Raw genomic sequence first — 11,884 nt, forward strand, 5'->3', positions numbered from 1 at the left:
AAGAACTTAACCAGTTAGCAAAACATGCTGTCAAGATAAATGCTAGTGGCGTTATGGCATAACGGTAGATTCCCTGGCTGCCTTTTTTTTTTCGGGGGGGGGGGGAGTAATGACTTTGAATGCAAATACTGAGGTTTAATATCTGGAAACTATTGGGGGACCAAGATGTGGTTGGTCACTTAACGTCTTTCCAATACGTCAATTTCTGCTACAGACACAGATGAGCCCTGACGTCGACTAAATGCTAGCTAGACACTTGTCAGACGTTCCTTCACAAAATGAAGATGATAATGGCAAGACGGCAAAGGATGGCAGCGGGTAGGATTCGAACTCGAGATCATCGTAACCAAAGCCCAGAGAGCATGCCACACGAGCAGGCAGTCAACCTGATTTTCACTACGGAAAGTGGGGCCTAAGTGGTATTTAACTCTGGCCTAAGTGGTATTTAACTCCGGCCTAAGGAATCGAAGGTTACTCATTCCATCCCTAACAGAGGTCACACTTTTCAAGGTCCCAATGCTCACTATCCTCAAGGAAAAGTAACCTGATATCTATTTCGAAAAGGAATGTATGGGTGATAGGTCATAGTACTGGCTATTTGGCACCTCGGTATACCTAAGGCCCATTGTAACAAATAATCAGTGCTCTATTATAATAATCTAAACGCCTACCTTTTGGTATGGAACACTTAACCGAAGTTATAATTATTATATTATAGGTATAGACATAAATAAATATAGACTGGCCAATTAAAGAGTTTTATGAAACGAAAATTTGTGACTTGCAATTTTGTGTACTTTATTATACAGCATTTATGAGCAGTATAAAAATGCTTTTTAAACTTTGATACACACCTATATATATTGTAAATAAGGAGGCAGTGTAGTTTTGTTTAATCTCTAAGAATGAAGATCATGCAACTTTTCAGAATTCGGAAATCCGAATACAATAGATATACATGTTTTCAAGTTAGATGAAGTTACTTCCTTTTTCCAGTCTATATTTATTTATGTCTATGATTATAGGTGAACATGATTTTGAATTTTACATTAAAAATGACTGTGGAGTAATAGAAACGAAATAAATGTAACGTTTTACATAGGTCGTCTGCATCTACACTATTAATGCCAACTTTAAAAAAAAAAAATCCCCACAATGTGAATATCTAAGCTTTGAGTCGATAGAGTTAATGAATCTGTGGCATGAGATCGAACTAAGCTGTGAATCCATGTGACACGACCGGGACATAGACAACCCAGACACAATAGGTCGGTATCTTGACCAGACAGAAACAACGATTGCTGGCGCTGGGAGCAGGGATGGGCCAAAAGACTTGATCGAAAAGGAAAAAAGGGGGGGGGGCTTCTTATTGTATATGACCGCAGGAGAAAAATGCACGGAGCATCCCACGCTACATTGACACTATCTCCCTGAGTTGTCTCCCCCTCCCCCCACTCCGTCTCTCTCTCTCTCACATGAACATGCAGCTTTTCCTATAAAGAGAAATATCTGTACAGCAAAATGTTGACATTATCCCATAATGCGATAGTGAGGGTGTTAACCTTACCAATAAATCAACATCCTTATTATATCAAGAGTCCGATATGCAGTGAACGTAGTTTATATCCTGACACGGCCAAGAATGGTGTAGATACAACTCTAAATACAAACCAGACGTTGGCAACAAGCTTTGTCATAAACCGGTGGCCATGCCGTTAATTGCTGACATCTACATAGAGCTGATATCATTTCCAGAAACGTGAAACTTGGAGAGTGCCACTAAAACAAAACTTATACATGACAATACAGTGTTATCATGGAACATTTCAGTTTTAGTAGCTCTTCCTTCGTGGTCGAGGATGAGCACATTTCTCATTTCCTATGGACTCGAAGATGACTGTCAAGTCCAATCCTCGCTTTAAAAAGCCGGCCGCATACGTGGCATGGGTAGGTTTGGTCAGTCGCAGATAGACCTGCTTCTTCTCTCAGCTTTTTGTTGGTTCGGCGCTCTTTCACCCTGGCCACTCTTCTTGCTTCAAATCACGAGACTCCGAGACACACAGCTTCACGCCATGAGGAGAGATCGAGAGCTAGTTCTTCCCAGCCGTGAATGTCGATATCGCATTCCTTGAAGAAGCTCTTGAGAGTGTCTTTGTAGCGCTTGTATTTTCCAATGTAGATCAATAATGAATAAGACCTAACATTTAATAGAGTATACCAGAATTGACCACCTTAATAAACAAACATTTTATTTTATCACGACTAAAGACACTGGCTGTTAAAGCATGTGCAAAAAAAAAAAAGAATGCCAAGTCATTAAAAAAATTGCTCCAAGTCATCTCCGACTCCACTGGCCTATATCACACACAGAGACAACTTACTCAGACCATACTCAGACAATGTAAACGTAAACGATACCAAAAAAAAAATTATCGAATACATTTGTGAAGAGAGAAATAAAGGTTTAACATTATACTGAAGTGATCATATGGAATCACCAGACTAACAATAGAAAATACTCGCCAGTAAACTTCATAGCCAGCGAGACAGCATTATATTTCTAGAAGTGACTCTCTTAACTACTGCGGGAAGGATTGACGATTGGACTTTTCCAAGAGCGACGACCAATCGTTAGGAGAGGGACAACTACTGTTTGAACTCTTTAAGACAGATGGCCACAGGTTCACAGGTTCCGATTAATGTAGTCTGCCCTTTGACCAGACACTGGTCATTGTTGATTTAAACTAGCAACGAAGTGACACTAGATGCAAGCAACATACATCTAGGAGGCTGAAGTTTAGTTCAATGTAGTGGTTTGAGTTGTAAAGTATAAGAAAAAAAATTCATAACTCAGGGAAAGAACTCCAGAGGTACAAATATATATATATCTCAATAATGTAGAAGTTATTTCCATTTACTTAGACTTAGGTCCTCCCGCGCCGTTCGGCGGATTAGGCAGCAAGCTGTCTCCATAAAGATCTGTCGTTGGCAATGTCTGAAGCCTCCTCTCACCTGGTGTCCACTGTTCTGAGGCCCTCCATGAAGGTGTGGCGCCAGGTTATACGAGGACGTCCCTGTTTGCGCTTTCCTCGTATTGGCCTCCATGTCATCGCAACTCTTGGTATGCGTAGCTCATTTTGTCGTAGAACATGTCCCGCAAACCTCATGCGACGTTCTGTCACAACCTCACTAAGTGTTCGACTCCCAGTTCGGCATAGGATTTCCTTGTTTGAGACCCGATCTGTGTAACTGACTCCCAAAATCTGACTCAGCCATTTTTGTTGAGCACAATTTAGTCTTTTCTCAATTTTGACAGGTGACCTCTATGTCTCACATGCATATGTTCCAGTTATTATTCGACATAAAAAATTAACTAACAATAATTAACTGATTAATTGGTTAATCGTTTAATCGATTAATGTTTTGTTAGGTATAATAAATAATTATTTAAAGCATCAGCTTGATTCGAGAATGGGCTTGGGAGAAATAATATGTGTTCAATTAACTAAGGAGACGAAACCCTAAATATTTAGACGTATCTTTGAATACTAAAAAAAAAGTTAAGAAATGTCAAGGAATACGGTGACGAGAACACCTGTTTACTATAACCCTAGAGCCATTACTTTTAACACCCATTAAATACCAAAGAGAAGAAGAAGCAAGAGGGATCACTACAAAGAATAACGAACTGCTAGGAAGGCCGAGATAAAAAAAAAAAACCAAAAATGATTTGAATTGAGATATTTTTCTTTACTCAGGGGAGACCAACGCGTAGCATCGATTGTACGTGTAGCAGTAAATTAGAGAGAAAATCTAATTTTGGTATCACCTTAGTCACACCGTTTGACAGAGTTTATCCAATCGATCAATGGGAAGGCTCTAGAATACCATCCATCATCCACATTACGCGGCAGACCATTCTAGCAAAGAGGTGACGGTAACAAAAAGGCATGGGGTGGGGGAGGGGGGTAGAATATTGCGCGCCTCAATATCACAACGACACTGAATGTCCAGTGCATGAGGAATAATGAAGTGGGGGGGGGGGGGGAATGACAGCTGAGACATTACGAAACAATAAAAAAAAAGGGAGGGGGGGGGAGGGATGGGAAAAAAAACTCAAGGGCCGATAATTGCATATGGCGAGAAGTGCAGACGAGACTAAAAGGGAGCTAACACCTGCGCTGAATGACCCGTGAGCCCAGTAGCTGAGCAGAATCAGTCGTCAGATGAGTCAGTTTGGGAAACCAGGGTCTGCATAGCAAATAAAAACATAGTGAACGGATGGAAAGGAAAATGTTTCAGAACGCTCTATAGTCTTTCAGTAGAAGTGGCTCTAGATCTGGAGCACTCATACCAGTAAGGAATAAGTGGAAAATCTTAAGTTGAATAAATTCTCTTGTTTCCTACATTATCTCCATTGGACTGTACTTGGACTCAAAAGAATATAAGTCATTAGCACACGTTCCTTCTGTAACTCATTTCTGTACATTTGCTTGAAAAAAAAAATGAATCAAGTTTTCAACATTCTCTGAGCATGTTTTCTATTACGTTTTTTTAGAACATTTCTTTTGAACCAAGTACAAATACTGTCGCTCTGAGAGTGTCGGGTGTCACTGTACACTGCTGTTTTGGGGGATTTCGGTGAGTGTCGGGTGTCACTACAGTGCTGTTTGGGGATTTTGGTGAGTTTCGGGTGCCATTGTAAACTGTCATTTGAGGGTTTTAATGATGAAGTATGATCTTTTTTTTTCTAAATTCTATTACCTCTAAAGGTTTTCGGGAATCGCTTTGAAAAAATTAGTTGAGATGATATTAAAATCCATTAGTATTATTATTAGTACTTTTATCAGATACAAGTAGTAATAATAATACTAATGGATTTTAATCTTCTTAATTGACGGTTTATTGAAATGGAAAAAGAAAGAGAATATGGGAACCTAAGCTTGGAGATTAAGCGATTTTATGGAAGTTGACTAATAAAAACAATATACCTTTTTATTATATCAACTGAGGGGATTATAACAACTGACCTCATAGGCACCATTAAGGCCCTTGACATCCCTAAGAAGATTTTCGTTGCCTATCGGAGGGCGGTACTCTGCAGACCTGCCACATCACCAGAAACTTTCTCCGCGGACACTGTTAAAGAGACTACAGTGAATTTAGTGTCTCTCTAACAACTTTCGACCCTGGCAGTGCCGGAGTTGAGTATTAGTTCTCGTTTAGCATAACAATAAAGCGAATGCTTTCAAGTCCAAAGTTTAAAGAAGAGAGTCCTGTTTTACTTAGCATCACTGACCCAGCTGAGCCCTCTACATATTTGACAGCAGTGCCCTGATAGGAGAAATCTCTTCTTCTAGTCTTTCCTTTGACTTTGGCAGGTTTACTTTTTTTTTTTAAACGGCAAATGTGACCAAGAATTGTCCAGAACTAAAATATTGTAAAGCGCACTTGTATCAAATTTTGTTTTCTAATGAAACTACACACACACTGCTTCTACGAAACGCTTAGGAGAGTCGCCTTCCTTGGCAACAAAAAAAAAAAGACCCACTCTCTGATTCAATCATTACCTCTATGTAAAAAAAAAATGGTTTAGAATAGAAAAAAAAAAATGTGGTGGAGAGAGCTAGTCGCGCTGTCACCGCCAAAACGAGTGTCACCTACACAAGACAATGTCAGAGATTGGTACTGAAGTGGCTCAAGGAGACCGACAGATGAAATTAGCCATCGGCTTCAACGAGGGGCCTCGTTGACCGTGTCATTAAGGCACTGAAAGGGTCAAAGTGGTGACGATCAGACTTGAGCAGGTCCAAACAAGATTCCATGAACAAACCAGATATATATATTGTAGATTTGTAAGATATATTGGAGATTTGTAAGATATATTGGAGATTTTTAAGATATATTGGAGATTTGTTAAGATCAGCTCAACAATGTCAAGGATGCTAAATAGAAGTTGATTGTTGCCAACTAAACAAAAAAGAGTTGAGCTCTAATTTTAACAATATCTTAATGCGTCATAGTTGATCTACCTACCAGGGCTCCTTTATTACCTCTAGTTAGTTGTAGGTAGATCAGATATAAAGTCTAGATCTTGATGTTGATAAAATGGTTTAAAGTGTTAATTTTAAAAAAAAAGGTCAATGTATGCAAAGGCATGAATCTAATAATAGATTAAACATTTTTATTTACACCTACTAAATAATTAGTTATAATGACCTTAATAAATTTAATAAATCAAATTACTAATCCACATCTAAATCCAAAGTGTTTACTAGGATATAATGTTTTTTAAAATTAATGGGTTTTTTATTTGTGTTTTTTTTTTTTATTAATTTATAGTATTTTATTTGTTGCAAGTATTTTATTTGTTTGTAAGCTATTTCAGAAAAAAAAAATCATTTTTTGTTTATGATTTTTTTTTTCAAACAAAAAAATTATGGAATAATATGTCCTTTAAAAAGTGACCTGCTGTCATCTGTAACTTTTTAATTTAGTTAACAGATCTAGCCAATGTTGAGACCTTGGAACTATGGATATATATATAGTGAACTCTACAGTTTGATAATCAGTTAAAACATCTTAATAAATAATATATTTATGTGTAATAAATATACTATTTGTCATATTTCTAAGCACTAAAACAATTATTTTGACCAATGCTTACCAAGTTTGAGCTGAGTTATCCCAAGAACTACTATTTGATTGTGTAATCCGTCCAGATATCTGTAGATAGTCAGCACACACAGTATCAACAGAAGTATGAATGTCCACAACCGAAGGTGCAATCCAAAGAATGTGCCAGTTAGTCTTTGCAGCACCATAATTAAACAATAACACAGAATAGAACTGACTACATTCCCTACACTACTGAAGGTATCCAACATTGAAAATGAAGTCCAGATCAGGCATTAATCCAAAAGTTAGAATGCAGTCTTGTCTATCACTGTATAATGAAGCTTCTTAAATGAAAATGATCCACATGATTATATCCATACCATATTTAAGTTGTTTCACTATTATTTAAAAATAAAATAGACATAAGGATATACTCCCAGATGTTTAAGATACTGCTATGTGTATAAAAGCCAAGCTACCAGTTCATATTTCTATATATATATAATATGTATCACTGGTAGATCAGTCCGGTAGCAACTATCAAAGCAGCACACAGTTTTTGGATGTCAGGCCCATAATATTAAGGCCTTTATAGCCGGATATCCTGCGGCCTGCAGACCTTAGTTTGAGTATTATTGATCTAGTGGACTGGATTTAGATCTCTCAAACATAACAAAGGTTCTCTAACATTTTTTTATATTTTGCCACGAAAAATGAAAGTAGAATGTAAAAATGGGTTCTTCAGTTTAGCCGACATATTGATATCAACTATAAAATACTGTGAAAACGGGTTTACCCAATTTGTTAAAAAGTTTGGTCCTTTAATAATAATAATTTAGGTATTTTTAAAATTTATTCTTAAGGCTTTCCTCATTAAACATAAACTACAGTCTCCGCCATGATCTAAGGAACATTTCTGCCAAGTTTCGTTAAGATTGGTTAAACGATATTGGGTTTCTATGCGGGACATACATATACATACACACACACTCCTCACATTCTACTCTATTAAAAGTGTTTGTAAAATTAAGCTCTTTCTGAGGCCTTAAGTCTACTTATTGTTTATTATAGAAATTATATTGAAATATAGCTTAAAGTCAATATAGATTTATATTTTATAGACATTTAGTTACAGACCTGTCATTAAACAAAAATCTATTTATAAACTGGAATACAGATCAAACTTTATATATTCAATCTAATATTGATATCTATTTACTCTTATATTTGTAACTCTGTAACTATAGTAAAAGTAAAATTCCCCTTTCAGACCATGTGGTCTATAGGGTAGATGATGTAACTGTCTGTAACTATAGACTGTCTATCAACTTAAGTCTAAGATCATCTTTTTTTTTTTGAAGTAACGTCTGTATTATATAAGAAGAAGAAGATAAAAATCTAGTATGTAAGAAACTCTATGCATAGTACCCCCGTAGAGTAAGACTTATTTATATAGTAGTAGTATGCCTACAAGTATTATAAATATAAGATTATATTTAACATTTTAAGTAGATCAATGTCTAATCTAATCTACTACTAGTACCACTACCACTACTGCTACAAGTAATTTTAGTAATATAAATTAGATATATATACTAGTAGGCTATTATGATAGTATATAGTATGGCATAGCCATAGGCATAGGGCTGGGTCTAGACTACTCTAGACTAGACTTAGACCCCTAGCCAGAACTCTATTTTTATAATAATACTAATAATAATAGGCTCAGAGGATCTAGAATCTAGATCTAGTCTAGCTCTTACTTAGATTAGATGATTAGAAAGAACAAAGATCCTTTTAGATCTTGATCGATCTTTATAGTCTCTAGACCTCCCTTGGCCTTGCCTTGAATGGCAATAAGACAAGAGGAATGGGATTTCCCTTTTTACCTGTCTATCTATAGATACATGTCTTACATGTCTAGATCTAGTCCTAGATCTATCTATATAGTCAATATACTAATAATGACTAATATTAGTAATTTAGTCTAATTGTAATATAGTAAATATAGATCTAGATACTTTTGTTAACAATCAAATCACAGTGATTGAGTCATCATTGACAATGTAGAATAGAATGTATTAGTATTGATAAGTATTGTCTATGATAGTCTTCATAGTCTATTCATGAAAACAAAAGTACGGTAATACGTTTATATCTAGATAAGTAGATTGTACTTGTAGATATCAATAATATCATCATAATCATATCATGATAGTGATAGCATGTAAATAATTGTAATACCCCATTCTAAGTCTAAAAGTCTAAGTCATGATCCTTCTGTTAGTAACTTAGTTCTTCTGCTGTCATTCAAGTCATTGATGATTGCGACTTACGAATCATTATTTTGTCAATAAGTCCAAGAAAGAAAGAAATGCACTGCAACTAGATCTAGAATCCTAGAACTATTTAAATCTAATAAAAATCGTAAAGTGTAAAAGATCTATTAGTATCAGATCTAGACCTAGACTATCTAAATTCTAGAATGTCTGTTATCTTTTTAAAAACCAAAATAAACTTTAGTCCTAGAACTGGAAGTTTACATCTGTGTGGAAACACATTCGAACCCCCTCTCTTCTCTTTTCGCGCATGCCTACTCACCAGATCTAGTCTAATTGGCTGAAGAGGGGAAAAAATCGAAATAAGGAATGTACGTGCCGCGGTGCTAGTCCACTGTCTTAGTCTCATGTTTCTCAAAAACTAAACCCAGCAGTGCTGCCAATTTAGTAATTTAGTTACTTTAGTCTCGGCGTGTTAGGTCTCTATGAAAGACTATTTATATAGATCTATTCGCATATATATATATACACATGCTAACAAAAATACATACAACAAATTCGTACAAGTGCTCCTTCTTCCCTAGTGCCATTAGAAAATGGAATGGGTTGCCTGAAACAGCTAGGAAAACCAACACTTAACAGAGTTTAAGTCATTGATATAATAATAACATGCATGACTTGATTGACACATGAAATGCGTACGACGTAATTATCTCCTTTTTTAAAATAACGTCTGTAATCGATAAGATAAGAAGATATTAATGTGCAGAAAGAGAAATAAAAAAAATTATATGTGCTATTTAAGTAATTCTTTTACAAGTAGGCCTACTATCTAAGATAAAAAAAAAAGTGCGCAACTGAACAAATAGAGAATTAGCCTAGTTGATAGTAGGTCCATAGGATAGTTCTGATGACTGCTAGGAATATGTTGATCAGATTAATAATTATAATGTTGTACCTACTACCTACTACCTCTCTGTAAAAAGTTTTGGAAGAATATTTTCTTTAGAAGAATATACATTTAAACATTTTTTTAGCGTCTACCACTTTAGATTCAGGCCTGTAATTCTTGACATAAAAAAGCTTTTGTTAGACTAATTCTTCCAGTAGAAACCATGAAATGATTATGACCAAAGTTTAAAAAAAAAGAAGGGCATTAATTTTTCTATCAATTGTAATTAAAAATAAAAAGTAAACTTCCCCTTTTTAGACCTTGCGATCTATAAGGGCATCTGTTTCTTTGGTCATCAATGGCCAACAATTAACGAACAGCACAACGACCAACCAAATTTACTGTCCCCAACTTAAGTCTTTTGAGACTTAAGTCTTTTGAGCTGGGTAGACTCAGGGGCGTCCGAAAAATCCCCAAATTCAAAATCCCACTCTTCACTGAGTTTCCAACCCAGGGCCCCAGGTTTGGAAGCCAAGCGCATAACCACTCAGCCACCGCGTCCCATAACCATAACCAGTGGCAAAGCTTCCATGGCACCAAAGGGTTCAATGAAACCGGGCCCATGACCATGACCCAGGTCCCCTGCTTCGAAAGCCATGCTCTTGATTACTCAGCCACCTCGCCTCCAATAAACTGATTAAGTGACCAAATATCATTCTTTTTTTTTATTAGTTGTGTTAGTCAAAATAGTAGGCTATATTGGGATAACATTTTTATAGGCATTTAGACCTCTATGTATATAAATATATTCGTTTCTATTGCTATATAAGATAAAATATTAAATTTTTAGTTTACCAAGACACTAATATAAAAACTATTAAGACAGATTACCTTGCCTTAACATCATGTGTCCTATAGACGCAAAGTCTGAAAAGGGAACCACTAACTAGTTCACTATCTAATTCTAAGGTATGAGTGTATTTTCTTGATGTAGAATGACTATGTGGCTACCTTGTAGTCGATAATTTCATTCACATAAAGCCATTAATGGAGTGTACTCTGGTGAGCAGTAGCAGAATCGTGTCTTGATTTGCGTAGAACTATTCGTTCATTAAGTAAACAATGTGCGTTCAACAATAAACTTTTATTTTTGGGTCAAAGTTAATAATGATTTCTAGTACCGGGCAAGTATCCTTGGTAAGTATTCACGCATGCCAAGTCACTAGATCTAGCCTAATTGTCTGAAGAGCGAAATATCAAAGTATGTTTTCAATGAACCTATCTTAGTGCATATGAAATGTTGCTTCCCATTACAAAGACTTGGGCATATAGAACCTATTTTAAACGATCTCCCAAAAGACATCGCCAGTCTGACGTGACATAGTAGGCCTGTAGAAACGAAAAAACTTTGGGCTGTAGGGCTAAATAATATACATTATCCCTTAATCTTTAATATGGAATATTTACTGTGACAACCTTACAACAGTTAATTTCACAATAAGCATACGCATAACAACTGAAAATTAATTATGAGACTTGTTTTTTGGAGTGAAAACTTGTTGGGCCTATATATACTTCCCCTCTTATCTTATCTTATAAAATAAAGACGCTGATTAAAAAAAGAAGATGATTACGTCCTACGCGTTATGCATCTAGTCATGCATGTTAGCCAATGACTTAAATTCTGCCAAGTCACTGGTTTTCCTGGCTAGCTCAGGCAACCCATTCCATGCACTAGGAAGGAAAGAGCATTTGTACAAATCTGTCCTAACATATGGAACGATGAATGTGCCTTTATCTTTGTCTTTCAGAGTATTTTATTAGATTATTTTTTGTATTTGAAGATTATGGTTCAGTGTTTTATGCTTAAGTGCTACTTTACTTTTGAGTCCTTTATACTGAAGGCTTTCTAAATTTAGTAATTTTACTAAAGATGTTACTCTAGTCAAATGTGAATATTCGTTTGTTATGAATCTCACTGCTCTATTTGTGTCTGTTCCAGTTTCTTAATGTTTTCTTCCCCAGCATCTGTCACACATCTAAACGCTGACATATACAGGGGCGCCGCAAGGGTTGTGGCCGCCTGCGTGCGAAA

This window comes from Biomphalaria glabrata, chromosome 9 (assembly GCF_947242115.1).
Source record: "Biomphalaria glabrata chromosome 9, xgBioGlab47.1, whole genome shotgun sequence".
Taxonomy (NCBI): Eukaryota; Metazoa; Mollusca; class Gastropoda; family Planorbidae; genus Biomphalaria; species Biomphalaria glabrata.